This window comes from Octodon degus, unplaced genomic scaffold, assembly GCF_000260255.1.
Source record: "Octodon degus isolate 3935 unplaced genomic scaffold, OctDeg1.0 scaffold00004, whole genome shotgun sequence".
Lineage (NCBI taxonomy): Eukaryota > Metazoa > Chordata > Mammalia > Rodentia > Octodontidae > Octodon > Octodon degus.
The window spans coordinates 6434389-6452801 of record NW_004524580.1 but is presented as its reverse complement, the minus strand read 5'-3'; the positions used below and the strand labels follow the sequence as shown (position 1 = coordinate 6452801).

At 35.5% G+C, this 18413-nt stretch overlaps 1 protein-coding gene and 1 long non-coding RNA gene across 2 annotated transcripts in view; one reads left to right on the top strand and one right to left on the bottom strand.

Moving 5' to 3' along the window:
- Positions 1-2212, top strand: part of LOC111817005 — an 18170-nt gene extending 15958 nt beyond the window's left edge. The window contains exon 3 of the long non-coding RNA XR_002821301.1: positions 2155-2212. This is a non-coding gene — a long non-coding RNA (uncharacterized LOC111817005). The remainder of the gene's footprint in view (positions 1-2154) is intronic.
- Syt1 (synaptotagmin 1) overlaps positions 1-18413 on the bottom strand; it is a 594727-nt gene that overhangs the window by 542366 nt on the left and 33948 nt on the right. The gene's annotated exons all lie outside the window — the stretch shown is intronic.

The following is an 18413-nucleotide window of genomic DNA, read 5'->3' as shown; positions in this document are numbered from 1 at the left end:
GGGATTGAACTCAGGCCCTTGTGCTTGCCAGGGAAGTGCTTATTCCACTGAGCCATCTCCTGGCCCCATGCTGGAATTCTTTGTTCAATTTTTGTCTCTCCTCTAAGCCTAAAATTGTGTCAAGCTAAAATGAATGACATGACAGCTTTATAATGTAGTTCAGTTATTCTCTCAATTGAAGGGGAAGGAAGTCAACTTGATGTTCGGTGGCATACTATATGCACTGTAGTAAAATCTGAATTTAAATCTTTTCAGTGTTTAAACGCATAGTTACTTCTTTGCCCATCTTGGCAGGTTAAATCTGTGGCAGAAAATCTCACACATTAACACCAGCTGTCACACATACAGACCAGGAAAACAATTGTTTTTCAATAAATTTTCTCACTCTATGGACTTGATAAATGAAGAGCTACATTACCTTTATTAGTCATGAATTGAAGGAAAAGAAATTTGAAAACAATTGTGTTTGACTGAACTTTCTACTCATAAGTACTCTATGTTGACCTATGTTTGTTCAGAAACATTAGGAAAACATAAAAGTAGTAAAATAATGAGATGAATTATAATCATACAACTATACCGAAATTTGGGTATACAATATTTTCTTTTAATATTACCTGTTTGATATTCAGTATAATTCTAAATATTCTGGAAGTTATATAACTAAATAAGACAGATGCCTCCACATTAAAAATATAAAAGGGATTCAGAGAAAAAATAAAATCTATCACTGGTGCAAAGATTAACAATACGGGCAGACTGGTCAGGTTTCTGAGGAGTAATTCACAGTACCTTACTTATAAGCTGCAAGACCTTGAACAAAATAGCTAAGCTTTGATCTCCTATTCAATAAAATTCATCACCATCAGCAACATATAGTGCAACATTGGCATCAAGTCGTACAGGGAAAATTTCAGGTGAAATGTGATGCAAAGAAAGGATGTTAATTTCAACAGGACAAATTATACAAGGCTTTGAATTGGGATTTAATTTACATAAACAAAGTAAAACCAATATTTAAAAATCTCTTCTCCTTTTCTTCAATTAAAAAAAATTCTCATTGTGAGTGTGGTACAAAAATGCTTATTTACAAATATTTTGGTTATAGTAGTTTACAAACTTGTACATCCAGGTGTGTGAATTAGGAAATTTAAAATATCTGAATTAAAGTTTTAGCTGGTCCTAGCATTTTTATTAAAATAGCTAATAAAATAGCATTTTACACAATGTGTAAAACCATCAAAGTACATTTTAAACCACATCCATAGATGACATACCCATATCTTTGTGTATGATTATGTACTTGTCTTTTTTTTTGTTCATTTGCTGAATGCTGTCTTCTAGCTTATAAAACAACTCAGTAGCAACCATTAGATTTATAACTCTCTTTGTGACCTTGTAAAACATCTCATAAATGTGAGGAGAATGCCCTTATTAAATGTTGTTTCTCTAGGAAGGCATTGTCACTACATTATTAACCTAAGTGTGGGTTTCTATAGTCTTAATTTAGTTTATACTTTTCCTTTGAAGTCTACTAGTAAAAAGACAGATTCCTATTATCACCAATAAAAGAAAGTATTTCTATACTTTAATTTTTTGACAGCTAGTTTATTAATTCACTCTGCCTTAGTGTTTCAAAAGGACTAAATGTCATAGCCCTCTTTTTTATTTTTTTAATGTCTTATTTATTTATTTGGTACAGGGTCTCACTACACAGTTCAGACTCATAGTGATTCTCCTGTCTCAGCCTCCCCAGGGCTTGGAATACAGATGTGCTCCACCACACCTGGTTTTGGTGACCAGTATAGCATGCCCGGGGCCAACATGGCATGTGGTGCCAGGGATCGAACCTGGATCCTTGCACTTGCCAGGCAGGCACTTAGACCACTGAGCTAGCTCCCTAACCCATCACAGCTTTCTTAAACTGCAAAACATACTTTGATGATGCTCTACAATATACTGAAAGTAAAATATGGTGACTACGGCTGGCCATACATGCATAAATGATCTCTGGTGTTCATCTCCTGCAGAAAGCATTTCTGTTTCATCAGAGATGCATATAAATTACTGAAGTGCTCCAGCGTCTTAGTAACTGTTGTACATATAATTAGGTTTCTTAGACAGATAAAAATCTATTTTAAGCTAGGGGTACAGCTTAGCGGCATAAGTCCTTGCTTGGCAAGTGCAAGGGCCTGAGTTCGATTCCCAGTACTGAAAAAAAAAATCTATTTTAAGGATCTGCAGAACAGTCCTCACAAAATAGTTGCCTATCATTCTTCCTGACTATTGGCACTAAGAATCCAATGCCTTTCTTTTGGTGTGAGGGACTGATAAACATCTCAAAATGAATGATGTGACTTCACTAGAATTTGAAAGAGGCAGTGAATCCCCAAGGGAGGATCATCCTACAAGCTTGGCCATGGGCATAGGTATTAATCAATGGGCTAGTGATACACATGACTTCATCCTAGACAATCTTTTTAGACCTTTGAATTGTGTCAATGAGAATGAGAGATGTAAGGAGAACCGGTGAGTATGCAGAGCGCAAGGGCAGAGGATCAAGTGGCTGGCTCATACCTAACTGTGAAGTGGCAGAAGTGGCAGTGGAAAGCTCTAAGCAGGCTAGTTATTCCCTGGGTCTGCCTGGTCTGCTTTGCCTTCAGCTGCTGGGGCTCCCATGATATGAAACCCCCCTTGACATCCTTCCAGATTTTGGATCAACCTACCCTTAGTTCTTCTCTAACTCTCTAAAGCTTCCCTGTTTTGATTCAAGTTCCTCAGAACTAGTTTCTATTGTTTTTTTTTTTTGTAACCTAGTTTTATGCCTGTCACATTTGCTTTCTTTTTAGATTTTCAGATAACAGCATTTATTACAAAAGTTGTAACTTCATCACTTTTAGAATATGTGTAGAATACGATCTCAAAGTTAGAAACAACTCTAGCAATAAATCTTTTTAAGCTTAGGTTTATTTCATTTCTTGTCTTCATATCTCAGTTTTAATAACTCTTTATTTTCTCCTAATATATATAATATATATAATTTGTTGCCACATGAGATATTAATGTGCACATTGCATTAAAACTGAATTCATTAATATTTTTCATGAAGCCACTGAAGGTTTCCTTTAGTGCCCTCATAACTGTATGCATACTATTTTCTTGTGTGCATGTATTATAATTAATACTAAGACCTTTTTGTCATTCACACTGAACCTTTTTCTGATTTATATAATTCTTTATATAATTATAAAGTTTGACCCACAGCTGCTTCTTCATTCTATTGTTTCATCTTTTGCCTAGGTAGGTCTCTGTGCAACACTCTAAGAACAACACACCTGCAATGAGCATCATTTGCACTGTTTAGCTGTCTGTTAGTCCAGGCAATTTAGCTTTTTCTGTATATACCAAGAGTTGTAGCTCCCTGGCCTGAAAAGGGTCCAAACTGTAACTAGATCATACACCCATAGGGCAGTTTTCTTGTCCCAGAGCCTGTAGCTTTTAATTCTTTCAATCAGTCAACACTGCCCTGATATGGCTATCCAGAAAAAGCAAATTACATAGGCATGCTGCACGGATGGACGGATCCTGGCAGCATCACAGATGGGGATGAGCACTTTGGCAGATACCATTCCTGGAAGGGAGAAAATGGCAAGGGAGGGGCGAGTCTCACATCAGTGCTTTCCTGGCTTCTTCTCTGTAGGAATCAAACCATTCAGAGCACGTATGGTGCAGAGATCTACTCCAAACTTCAGTGCCCCAGTTTTCTACTTATCTGAAATAAAACTTGTGACATTTGTAGTTTTCACTAATGCATAGATTCTGAAATAATTCAATTTTCTTCTTAGCTTGTGAGCAAACTTAAAAATATTCCATGATGGAATCCTGGATGATTTTATTGATGCTCCAAGTTATAGAGACTAATATATTATTTAAACAGAAAAATCTGTTAATAGTGCTTGTACATTTCTGAGTAAATTATTTTATATTGGATTGGAGGTGAGAGTACTTAAAACCCTTATAAAAGATTTATCAGTCTCTTTATCAGTGTATGGCTTTTAAAATTCCTTAAGATTTATTCAATCTAAAACATGAATTCCTCAGACTTCATCAATACTTTGGGTCTGTCCAACATTTATCCTTGAATCCTTTGATCTAAGCTCCAATTCTAATCAAACTTCAATTTAGTAAGTATAATCAAGAATATAAGTCATTTTGACAGCTAATGGTATCAGGCAGGCATGTGGGTTATGTGTGGGTGGAGGACATGGGGTGTTAATAAAAATATATTCTCAGAAACAAGGTTAGAGTGGGTCTCCCTCTCCTGTGATGTTCGCACTTAAGCTGGGGCCCTGTAGTCAACTTGGAGCACACAGACTAACTGGGATCTGTTCAGAATATGAGATGGTAAAGATTCAAAGCCATGACTCATGAGGAGCTGCCTAAAGCAGGAACAGAGGCGAGTATAATTGTCTTCAAGTGCTGGGAAGGCTGTACTGTGGAGTCAGACATGTTCTGCTTAGCCACGAGGCCTTCGCTATAGTGAAAATATAAGAAAAGGTTTCAACTCAACATAGGAAAGAACTTTCTAATAAAGCACAGTGTCAGTTGTAAACACTTTGAAAATTTATATTGTGATTCAAAGAGAGGTTCCCAAGTGCATATGTTTTTCTAAAAAATTAATGTATAGGAGGATCAGATATATGAGAACTCTCTTGTGCATTCCTCTCTATTTTTCTATGAACTTAAAACTGCTCTAAAACAGTAAAGTCTTTAGAAGAAAAAAATATAGTAAACACTATGCTTTCAATAATATCTATTAAATACAGACTTGACTAGGGAATGGAGTTTTAGAATCATTAAAAAGAGATTTTGATACTTTTAATGGATACAGTGAACCAAGAATCTTATAAATACTTCACTTATTTTATGTGACCAGGATAAAATGTGGATAATTTAAGAGATAAAATAGATATAATTAAGCTGAACTATATGATAAAAGTAGAAAATAATTCATTAAAATATTAGTTTCAAAAACTTAATCTTAGCCTTCATTAAATATTTTTAATAAAAATGTGTTGAATGACCTTGTCATTACCTTGGTTATTCACTTCATATGAGAACTTTGCTTTTTGCCATGATACTAATATTTTTAACAAAACACCATACACTTGGCTAAGTAATTCACTCAGATGCTTCAATGAGATTAAATTAGAGAAAATGCTAGCTGTGCAGATGGGTCCTACACCATGATTTTAAAACTTGTCTGACAGGTTCCATAGAGAGCCGAGTGACTTTATATTGACAAAAATGAAATCTGAGTCTTTCATTGGGGTTCTTTCCTTGTGCTTTCTTTCTGCAAGATTTTAGCATGCTCTACCATTTAATTAAAATAAAACTAGATCTCATTTAGACACAGAAATGTCTGATTAAAATCTAGAATTAAAATGTCCCTATTGAAATCGCATAATTAAATGTTACTATATTAAATGAACATTTAAACAATTACAGGTCCTATCCTTATGTATTTGGCAATTTTAATAAACAGAGAATTTGAGAAGGGAAGCACAGAGCAAATCCCTTAAAGCAGTCACAACTGTAAGTGTTTTCTTTCACAGCACCTTACATTTTCTTAAAAATGTCTACGACAGCAAGGAGAGTCAGTTTCAGCATCGGTGTATTTGGGAAAGGTTATAAAAATCTTTTTTTTTTTTTTTTTTTTTTCCCGTAACTGGGGATTGAACTCAGGCCCTTGCTCTTGCCAGGCAAGCACTTATTCTACTGAGCTATCTCCTCGGCCCCTAAGCTTAAAAATCTTAAAGTAATTTGAAAATCTTGACTGGTATAAATAGAAAGAAGGAATATTGATAAGTTTACTTAGACAAAATTTGTTGGGGGCAATATGAGAAAAAAATAGAAAAATAGAAATGAAATACATAGCTGAATATAGTAATAAAATTAAACAGAACTTTTGACATGTGTGTTTCGTTGAATTCAAGTGATAATAAAAGTTGTTTTGAAAGTTGTGCAATTGACAGAAAATAGAATATCATTTTTTGTTTTAGCACAATGGGCATTGAATCGAAGTCCTTACACATGCCAGGCAAGTGTTCTACCACTGAACTCTGTCCCCAACAGTAAAATATCTTCTTCACCGTTTATTGCTACATGTCTTTCTTTTTTGCCCCCATTTCCTTTTCATCCTCTTCTAGTCTTTTTCAGTGAGGACAGATATTTAATCCTGTAGTTGCTAACTGTGTGGATGCCTCAGAGTCACTCTATGGGGTTTTATTATTGCTTCTGCAATGAGACTACTGTAGACAGATAAGATATAGACAAGTTAACACACAGTCAGAGCGGGGCTGGACCCTTGAGGAAGTCAGCACAGAGGATGAGACTCACAAAGACTGCGGCGGGAGGTGAAGCTGAAGAGGCAGGGCTCAGGATGACAATGCAATAGCTGGACCTACTAGTATCCCTGAGGTGGGGAGCGATTTAGGCTTTCACTCTTATTATCACCAATCTGGTCCACTGAGTCCAGATAGGCTTCAGAAGCATAGTGGGTTACCAGAACCTCTAGGCCCATCCTTTCCCAAGTCTTTGCTTTTTCTGTACGTGCTAGGTACATTTCCCTATTGGATCACTATTAGCTAAGCCACTACACTTGTAATCTTATAGGTTGATTGCTTGACCCACATTTTACCGTGTTATGATATTGCTGTATAAATCACCCCTGACAAAGAGCCTCAGAACCATCCTCTGGAGACCCTTCCCCCACATCCAGGAGCCACTCTTCTGCTTAACCCCAGAAAGCTCTCTGGACTTTCTCCTTCGGTTCACACTTCCTTCCTCGATGTTATGAGATCAAGAACTCTGCTCCTCTGACAAGGTTGTGAATTTGGTAGTTATTGTTCCCATAACACTACCTCAAGCCCATTCATGACTCAGGAAATTTGAAGTGTTAAAAAATTCTGCTGCTGCATCTGTAGCACTGTGCTCAGAATGAAAATCACACAAACTACACATTTCCCTACAGAATCAGCTCCCAACTTCTAATCTACCTGGCTTCAAACACCACTTGCATCTTTGTAAAACACATTTCTGATAACCACCATCCTATACTAAAACCTTCAATAGCTCATGAACAATATTCTCTCTGTCTCTTCCAGGAAATTACTCTTATCTTTTAAGGCAAAGCTTAAAAACCATTTCCTTCAAGATGATGCCAACATTTACTACCTTTGGCAAATTTAAATCCTTATACCTTCAGTTTTACCCATGTAATGCTTACTGTATTCAGCTGTGTATTGTAATTATCTATACTTGTGCAATTCCAGTGTACTGCACATATCCCACAAAGCAGATCATCAACTCCGTGGACTAATGCCTGAATAAACAAAAGACTCAGAATTTATCTAATATTTTGAGGAAAATGAACATGAAAAGTTTCTTTGGGTGTGGGTATTGAACCTAGGTGTCCTGAGTGTTGAGCACATACTCCACCAGGGAGCCAACGGGCCCATAGTCCGAGTAAATATTTTTATTACTGCATTTGGGCAACGTGTATCTTTAAGCAGACTTAAAGCTACATAAATTATGTCAAACCAGTCTCAGAGCTGTAATTCTTATGCCTATTTAAGCTTATGTAAATGAGGACATTAAGATGGAAACATACATATAACATGTGCATCAATAAAAGAAAACAAATTACCGTACAATTTGTTGCTTAACTCATTAAAGAGCTTGCTGGTTAAGGCATATCAAAACTGCTGATGCAGACAGAGGTCAAAGGGTATTACCCCCATGATCTGAAGGGACAGGCAGGAAGTAGACATTTCTATTCACAATGATTCTAATCTTCAGTTATGTACCCCACTATATTAGCACTACCTTGTTCATCTTTTCACTCACAAAGGTAGTTTACAGTATTTTCACTCCAATCCCCATTTCTCCAATTTACAAAACTAGTTATCAAATACTTCCTTGAAAGCTAAACTGTATGTACATATATAATATTATATATATCACCTATATATGCTCAGAATTTGGTTGTGATGGATTTGATTGGTGGGCAAAAGAATAATTAGTTGGAAATTAATACCTTTGTATATCTTTTAAGAAAGTCATACACATATTCTTACTTAAAACAACCTTGTGTGAAGGTCAAAATTATTATCTGTATTTTGCAACTGAAGAAACTAAAGCTAAATATAATTATCTGATTTTCCCCAAGCCAATTCAATTCAGAGTACTTTCCAACATTCTGGGTACTCTTAAAGATATTTAAATTGATTGTGACTTTCAGAGACTCATCTAACACTTTCAGTAGGAAGAACCCATTACATATTTCCAATCACCCCCATATGTTATGTGAGAGGTGAGCTTATTTTGTTCAGCATTTTCATTACAAACTAATAGATAGACTTCAATACGTTGGACTTAATCATTTCATGAATCTGTCATTGATTGTCAAATTAATCATATATTTTATTAGCTTAAATATTGCAAAAGATTGGCTTAAAGGAAAGCTATCATAAACAAAACAGCAAAAAACAATTTATACCAGAGGAATCTATTTACAATCTTTTTCAAAGCAAGGAGCGAAGAAGGAATTCTGTATCTTTTAAAATGATTACTACCATTAGAGAAAATGTTTAAACAATCAAGAAAATTATCATAGTACAACATTTACATGTTTATGATTTTTCAAATCACATGAGATGTAAAGAAGACATGCATAGAATTCCTAAACTGTCAATAAAACACCTAAAATCACATTCAAAATTTAATATTTTTTTAAATAAATGTTAGTTTTCAAGCTAAGTTTCTTTTCAATTAATTACCAATTAGTAGACAAAAAAGTGTGTACTTGGCAGATTAAAGTTACCTAACAATAGTACTAGATTTCACAGTGAGTGTCAATGAATACAAATTGAATATGATTAAAAATTATTTAAAAACAAACCAGAAGTTAATAGGCAAATCTATCTATCTATCTATCTATCTATCTATCTATCTATCTATCTATCTATCTATAAAGAAATAACATTTAAAATCTGGATCCTTAAAAGTGAGCTGTCTTGGGTCGGGGAGATATCTCAGTAGAATAAGCACTTGCCTGGTAAGTGCAAGATCCTGAGATCAATCCCCAGTAATGAAAAAAAAAAAGAGCTGTCTTATGAAAACTTCGTATATAAAATTTAGATAATTACGTATGTTTTCTTAAGAAAAAGTTGAGATGTTCTATGTCATCTAAGAATAAGTCAATGACATATAATAATAGCAAATAAATTTCAAATGATTTTACTCTACAATTAAAAATAGTTTATTTTTTAGTATTATATAAGCACATTTAAGTAGAGTTGTAACATATTTTCATTAAATGGACATTAGTCTTTATCAGTCTAGAGCATATGTTAGAAAATGGTGATTATTACGTGGCTCATCCTAGCAAGAATGTGTGAGTGGAGAACTTCAAGGTAACTGTACGTACACTAGCTCTGTCTTTTACCTATACAGCAGTAAATGTATACTTGGATGCCCCGCTAACACATGACACTTATGAAGGCAGTAATTGTAATTTTACTTATTAGAGATATTTCCCCTTGAAGTTTCCTGCATTTAAAGTTTCTGTGGATCCCAAATTATTTATGTTAAACAAACTCTGGTTATTGAGACTTGAGACTAATACCAATAAATAATGCCTTTCTTCTATATTCAGTTTCAAAAATATCTAGATTATTAAAATAAACAATGTCTCTTTCATTTTAGATTATCATAGATTCTATAAATCTGTAGAAATCTGTTCACCTTTCTCTTCTCAATCTTGGTGTCTTCGCTAACTCAACCCAACTTGGCATTACAAAGTACCATTTGTTTTGCCCAAACCTATTCCATTCAACTTTATCTTTATTCTGTTTGTGGCTTTCTCTTTCAACAATTTCAGGGCATTTGCTCTTATTTCTTAATTTCACTTTTCTAAATAGCAGCTAACACCTACTGCAGCACGGAGTAAACACTAGGTTTTCACTCCTTAAATGGAGGAAGGAAAGAAGGAAAAGGAGAAAAGGAGCAAAGGAAAGAAAGACGGAGTGAAATTACAGTAATATATCCCTTTTTGTTTTGTGATAGATCAAAAAGTATCTTATTTCTTTCCTGTGGCTCCCAATTCTAAGCTGAATATTACAAATGTAACAGGAAACTTACCAAAACATCTTGGGTATCCATGCAGGAAGTCAGACACAGATGCCATCACTTATGCGGCACCTACAGCCTTGTAGAAGATATTATGATCTATTCATACAAACAAGAATCTACAGAGACCAAATATTTACCAGATTTAGTAATTCAATCAAATGGACAGTACGAGAGGATGGGCTCTAGGTTTTCATCACTAGGTGAACTAAGAAAAAGAGAATAAGAAGTAAAGCAATGGAAAGGCTGTTCCCAGGAATTAAGTCACCACACTTCCCAAAGATTTACCAACACCGTACTAACAAAATCCCGAAGGCCAGAGTTCTCTACACTTATCTCCACTTCTAACTTGCGCTCACATCACACACCACCCCAGCCCGCCTGCCCACCATGCACCATTATGACTTCTGATTTCATGACTCCATTGAAGCAGCCTTTTGATATCCTCACTGACCTTTGTGTCAAACTGAATCTAATGGACATTTTTTTGGCCTCCATATGATGCACTTTCTGATATAGGAAGTATCTCTCTCCCTGTAAAGCATGGTTTCTCCATGTTTTCTGTCACTTTTGCCTTATTTTACCCTTTCCCCTGTGTCAGTCCCTTTCTTGCCACTTGCAGACCGCTTCTTGTGTCCACAGACATGAAATGGTGGAGGACCCCATGTTTGGTCTCAGGCTCTGCTTCTTTTCATTCTGTACTCCCTTTCTCTTCCACAGCTTGAATTATGATTGGGACACAAACAAATTCTTCTGAGTTCTGAGCCAATATACTGAATTTCCTGTAAGATATTTCTCCTACTATTTCCAAGCAGACATTCATGTCCAAAATCAAATTCACAGCCTTCCCACACACTCAGTGTGTTTTCTATCTCAATGAGTAACTCCCACATCATCTAGTTGGACAAGCCTGAAAACTCATCTTGACAACAATCTAATCTAGCCACCTCCACCTCTATGCCCCTTTAGTCTACTTGCAACACTGAAGCTGGGGTTGACAATTTAAAAATGAAATCTGGTCACTTTGTTCTGTTGTTCAACACCTTGCATTCGCCTCTCATCACTTTTAAACAAATTTTCCACATGACCTGAAAGGCCCCTCAGGATCTGCTGGTCTCTACCCTTTTTGTCTTTTTTATTGCATTCCTTCCCTCATACCTAGAGCTTTAGGATGTACTGGACTCTGAAGGTTGTGTCTCCTCTCTCTCAAGAATGTGTCTGGGTTATTTCCCCTGGGTTCATTAGGTGACAACTTCCCATCTGCCCTTCAGGTGTCAGCGTATGCACCTTATGACGTGGGTCTGAATGCCCCTCTAAGGTCACACTGACTCACTAGAAGGATTCAGAACACCACATAGCCTAACCTTAATGATACTTTTCAGAGTTCTAACTTTTTATTTTTTGTCATCATTGTCTAATTACTCTTTTTTTTTTTTTTTTGTTCTGGACTGCCATTTTCATGAGAGATTTCTTGCTCTTATTCTTATTTGTTTTCAATAGGCCCAGGAAATCAATAAGCACCTATTGAATGAATAAATAAATGAATGTTTATAGTTTGAACTGGTTAGGTACACAGACATCTAGGGATTTAAGCTGAGATGAAATCAATAAGAGGGACAGGAAAAATCCCTAGGCCATTTTCTTTGACTCCTAGAATCTAAGCAAGTTAACCCAGATGTAATCTCAGGCTTTAGACAGATATTGAATAGTTGGAAAATGAGACATGGAGTGTGAGGTTAAGGAACAGCAAGCATGAGATAGGACAACCAGGGTTTAGGTTCATCCTCTTGTTTATTTAATTAATTACTCACCTATTTACCTAACAAACATTAATTAAACAACCATTAAGAACTTTGGTCTGTACCACCCTTTTTGCCTAGAAATATAAGGCAATAATTGTCCTTAAGAAGATTGCAATCTAGTAAATAAATGGTTCATGGGCCTCTCTATTAGGAAGGAAAGAGCTTCCAGTATATTTCTGGGTCTGTTGGCAGTGATTAAGGGATACACACGACTAACAAAACATTCTCGGCTAAATACTTGTGAACAGAGGGGGAAGAGTTCAAAAAACATTGGAAATTGCCCTGGAGTAAGAGTAGTACTGAGGTAAAATTGTATCAGTTATTTTCTCAAAGAAAAAGCTTATTTATCAAAAATAAAAATAACCTACTATGTGTGATATTTAACTCTGGAGGCTAAATTCAAATGATATACCAACAGATGTTAGTGAAACAGCTTATATTGAGGAAGATATTAGTTATTAAAGTAGTCGTGTAATGGTAATGTTCAAGAAAATAGGTATTACATTGACATCATCATTTTACGTATTTTTCCATTATGGAGGACAAAGAAGACCAAGTCTTTGTACGTATCTATGAGACGCGTTCAAAAATATTATGAATGCTTAAATTAAAAAAAAAAAAAAACTACATTTAAAATATTGCAATTAATCCACCCCCAAAACCTTCCTTCTCTTCAAATGCATTTATCCCATCTTCTTGCCACGGTGTGAAACAGCACTGAAAGTTCTTTTCTGTCCTTTGCTGCTTTGATGTTCTGAATCAATTCAAAACATATCTCTTTCATGATGATTTTGAGTTTGATGGAGAGACCGAAGCTGCGCTGCGCCAGAGCCTGTGGTTCAGGTGGGTGAGGACACATCACAGCGTTCCCACTGGTCCGCCACAAGATGGCGCTTAGCGGCAGTTTCCTCACTTTCTGTTCAGATCCAGTAAAGACCTCACGAAAGAGCACTCACAGAACTGCTTCAGAAAGCAGCAAGAGTGACGCGAAAACGTGTTCAAAAAGAGTGGAGTGTTTTATGGGGGATTAATGGGAATGTGTCTTGTAATGTAATACATTTGTAAAATGTGAACCCCTATAGTGTAGTTTGACCAAGTCTCGTAAGTCTATCCCTACCCAGGCTTAAGTGATACAAGAACCACCATTTAAAACAGCTAGAAGGGGCCGGGGAGATGGCTCAGTGGAATAAGCGCTTCCCCAGCAAGCGCAAGGACCTGAGTTCAATCCCCAGTTCCGCCAAAAAAAAAAAAAAAAGAAAGAAAAAGGCTGGAACTAAGTCGTGGGGAAATCCTTATTCTATCAGCATTGTGGGAATAGAAGGAAAAAGTATATATGTTTAAAGGTCCCTCTCCCTGGTCTTCAACTTGTACTCATTATTTTTGTTGCAGTTAGAATTCAATTACAGGGGCCGGGGAGATGGCTTAATGGAGTAAGAGCTTCCCTGGCAAGCACAAGGGAAGTTCAATCCCTGCTTCCGGAAAAAAAAAAAAAAAAAAATCAATTACAATCTTAAGAGTAGAAAGCAACAATATTCCCTGAAAAATTATAAAGACATGAACATAAAATGTTTTATGTCATCTTTTCTGCTTGAAACACAAGGAAGCAAATTGCTAAAGCTAAACAACTCAGAAATAACTTGCCCTAAGAGTTGTTTTGTAAACGAATGGCTGATAAGAAACAAGACAAACTGAATCTCAAAGTCACTGAATCAATTGTAACTGTGTATGAAATAACCACTCACTTCAAAATATTTACAGTAATAAACATATAAATGAGGGTATAGAATGTGCAGAGGCTAAACAAAAAGAGAATTATATTCAGTGCTATAACATTAACATAGACTTTTCTGGATGGGAAAAATCATTCCATAGCCAGAATGGGAAAAGGGAATATTTCATAACATGTAACTTACATGTCCTCCTGGTCCTGAAGGAATTATGGATTTTTGGTTCATTAAAATGGTCTTCCATAGGTGAACTGTGATTTGATTCTTAAAGTAATTCTTTATGAAATTGTATAAATAAGGGTAAGAATTCTAGAAACATCAACCCTAATTAAGGTAATAAAGCTGATTTCCTGTAAACAAGTGGTAAAATCTCAAGCTTACCTTGGAGATTCTCCTAAGAGCCAAAATAGTAGACAGTGATGCTTACCCCCAATGCACCCCTCATCTTGGGTACTTTTTTACACATTTTAATTGTAATATTTTCTTTAGCCTGTTTTATTAATAAAATAATAAGAACTACAACATAGGGTAAGTGGAGATAGTATCAAAGAAACACTGAAACATGGCACAACTGTGCTTTACTGATTGCGGAAAAAATTGGTCTCAAGCTCAGCTGAATAGAATGACATGATTGATGGATTCTGGCCCAACAGTGAACTCGTGCATTCTGCTCAGCTTTGTGTTGCTGAAATGTGTAATTATCACCAAGCGCAGGTACTATGGCCTGATGGGAAATCTCAGAAGTTGTACCATACAGCCTGAGAGTAGTAATGTGATATTTTGAAACAACATAACCAGTACACATCAAAAACACATCAATGGGCTGGAGAGATGGCTCAGTAGAATAAGCACTTCCCTGGCAAGTGCAAGGGCCTGAGTTCAATCCCTGGTTCTAAAAAAAAAAAAAAAAAAAAAGGAACAAACAAACCAAAAAAGCACATCAATGTTGAAATTCCACAATTTTAAACCTACTTATTTCAAATAGAAGAATGAGGTCATAAAGATCTTCTTTCTGCAAATTAAAAATTCCATGAATATTAGTTGACTAAGTAAATTTCACAGAATTTTGTAGATTGTAGATAGAAGGAAACAGGCATTAATACAGATGAAGTGATTTTTTTCCCCCCAAACTGAACTACTATCTAGTAAAGAGTCATTTTTTTCTTTCTTTCTCTTTTAATATATTTAGTACAGGGTCTCACTGCAGAGATTGGACTCGTAGTAACCCTCCTATTTTCAGCCTCCCAAGCCCTGGGATTCAGAGTCATTTTTCAGCCCAAAAAATCCCTGACATTATTTTCCTGGAGTTTCAGAAAGTGTGACCTTCTGTCCTTTTCCAGGGACACAAAGAACTCATATACATGTATGTACGAATGTATGACTTTCTTTTCTCAACAGGGAGATAAGAAGAAAATAATTAAAAATAAGATTTTAGTTTGTTGTAGGGTACTTTCTCTTATCAGATAAACCAATCTAATTATTTTTATTTTTTGGGAAGAAAACAAAATTTGTAAATTTTCCAAGCAACAAGACCGCTGGTGGAACAATTCTAGCTATTTCCAACAGTAAGCAGTGGCTTGAGGAAAGATTTTTCTCCTCTGTGTACCTGAGAGGTAAAGTAACTGCTTGGCCTCGAAGCATTAAGCAGAGATGAATCAGTGTTTGTCACACACAGTCATCTTAATCATTCTGCTTCTATTAAGTCTGAAGAACTTATGTATTGGAGTATGTTTTCCTTGTTGTGAGGCATAGGCTAGCTCACATTTTTATTTCATTTGACAAAATAAAAAGTAGCTTCTTGACAGTAATAACTGGGAGGCAGATTAGAGCGTTTGACCTAACAACATATGGCATTTTACATTTTGGCTGCAGACAGCTCATCTTTTGAGACTTCCATCAGAACATAAAAGGAAAATTTAGTATTTAATGTTCTAATAAGCATGCAACTTTTGGAAAGAAGTACTGCTTTGAAGATGCAAATCTCTCAGCATCTTTACCTACACTTGGTCACTTTGGCTTGCTGCAGGGATGCAACCATTTGTTTCTTCATTAGAGAATGGACATTACAATGAGACATTTTGTAATGTCTTTTGGTCTGATGTGTTTTCAGATTATTTAACTGACTTTTCCACACTGTATCTGTGACTGTAATTATCAAGTTATTGAAATGAACTTAAATTATGAGGTGCTTTTGATATACATCACATTTTGATAGAAATAGTAAATGAAGGGCCGGGGAGATAGCTCGGTAGAATAAGCTCTTGCCTGGCAAGCACAGGGTCCTGAGTTCAATCCCCAGTACCGCAAAAACAAGAAAAAGAGAGAGAAAGAAAGAAAGACAGAAAGAGAGAAAGAAAGAAAGAAAGTAAATGAAGACTTTGAATTCAATTTTTCACCCTGTCATTTATGACACTGTGAACTTAGGTATTTTGTTTTCTCTTGTTTTAAGCATAACTCCTAACACCCAAAGAATAGAAATACTTTACTGATTTTATGAAGTAATGTACATGAGGTGCCTATCCCAGAACCTGCACTAGAGGCCTTCAATAAATGTTAATTTTTCTTATAAGTGCATGTTGTCATAAATGCTTGCTTTAATTGATACAAACAATAGAATCTCATCTTTAAATAATTGATATCAACACATTATACACGTAGGTATTAGTAAGGTGAAGAATTAAGCTGTTCACATGCAGTTATACAGTCTTAATTATGGCAGAAGCAGCATTTTAGTGGTGAGATGTTGAACTGAGATAGGAGAATAATCAATAGGAACTGAAGATATTGTGCACTTGGAAAAGTGAAGACAGACTAGAATACTGCTTTTGGTGGGCAGATCTCTGGTCAGTTCCCGGGCCAGGGTCCTTCTAGTCAGATCATGATCCAGGTTAAGAAGGCAGGAGTGGGCTTCTCCTGACTGTAAGTTCCACAAGTTCAGCTCTTGCACACTAATTGCTGGGTAGGTTGGTGGTTGTAGACACTTACACTTTTGTTGTAGTATTATGCTTTTTCTTCCTTTCCCTTCACTACAGTCTTTACTGTCTGACCAGATAAATATTTTATTCTTTGGTATGGCTCTTTGCTTCCTTCTATTATCATATAAATTCCCTGTAGGCCAGACATCCTTCTCTGCTTTTTTCACTAATAAATCTTCACTACTTAAGAGTCTGACATTTGGCAGGATCTCATAATTACAGTATTGGTTAAATATTATTGTGAAGTCTCATTTATGGAGAAATGCATTTTACATTAGGAAGTCTTGTATTGTTTGAATATTCATGTAAAAGCTTATAAGAAAATCAATAACTATATGATGAGAATTTTATTTTGTTTTATAAAGCTAAAGACTTTAGTATTTGAAAATGAAATTTAGTGAAACAACACACTTAATTATAATTCATAAGTATATAAATTTCTTTATTTATCTCACTGGTTTAAGACTATGCCAAAAATAGTGCTCTAATTTTCTCAGATTCCTTGAAATATACAAGAGTAAGGAGTCCTTTTAAATTATAAATATAATTTTTATGTTGCTTCAGGGAAAAAAAATACTTCACTAGTGTTGAGGATAGATGGGCAGCTACTCTGGGGGAAAAAAAAACTTCCTTGATGTTACACCACATATAGTTAGGATATTTTTCTACATATCAGAGTTTTAAGTAGTTTTACATCATTTACAACATTTCTAATGGCACAATAATGTGCTATAATTTTTCATTGTTTAAATACATCAATGAATCAGTCTTGGCTTTTCCAAGATCATTTCTCTTAAAAAGAATAGCATTGTGATGTTCATCTCTTTATATTTATTTTACTGAAGTAGAACTTAAAATTAAAATAATAGTAAATGAAGCAAAGTTCAATGTATTAGAGAAAGTATAATAAAATATCCACTGTATAAGAATGATGATTTAACTTTTTCTAAACCATTCCTACTTTGAGAATCTCAATGTACAAAAATTGATTTCTGAATGAGAAATTTTTAGGCAATTTTGCATTGTTGAGGGCTCAAGAGATTTTGCTATTATTACTACTACTATTGTTTTCCATTTATTACCAACCCTTTCAATAAGCCTGTTAGGTGATTTTGACTGGGAAGTTTCTACGTCTTCATGAAATAAATGGATGTAGTGTGAGTTGGTGTCTTATGTAAACTCAAACTCAAAACTCAAAACTTCTCACTTATTCTTTCATATTACAAGCAAGTGTATACATAGGCCAGGTATTTTCTTAAAAATTTTACTACTTCTACTAAGGAGGAACTATGTATCAGCTCAAGAATCTCTTTACAGTCATGCTGAAATCGTATTAATGACAGATGGTCAATTTTCCCATCTGATGGAAGATGATAATTTCTTAAAATTACAGTTGCCCTAAAATAATAGGCTACCTTACAATAGCTGCCTACCATTAGATCTAGTCATGCAAAGTTGAAAAAAAAAACTCTGCCTATTTGTAGGAGATGTCTTGCCTGGTAGACTGCTTAATTAATCTTCTTTTCCCTTTCAACTCTAGGGTTCTACATTGTGATAACCATTAAGACTCTAGAACTGTCTAGAGATATAGCTTCGTGGGACAGAGCCTGCCTGGCAAGTGCAGGGTCCTAAGTTCAATTCCCAGTACACACACACACACACACACACACACACACACACACACACACATGTGTGCTTGCACACGTGCAAAATGTGTG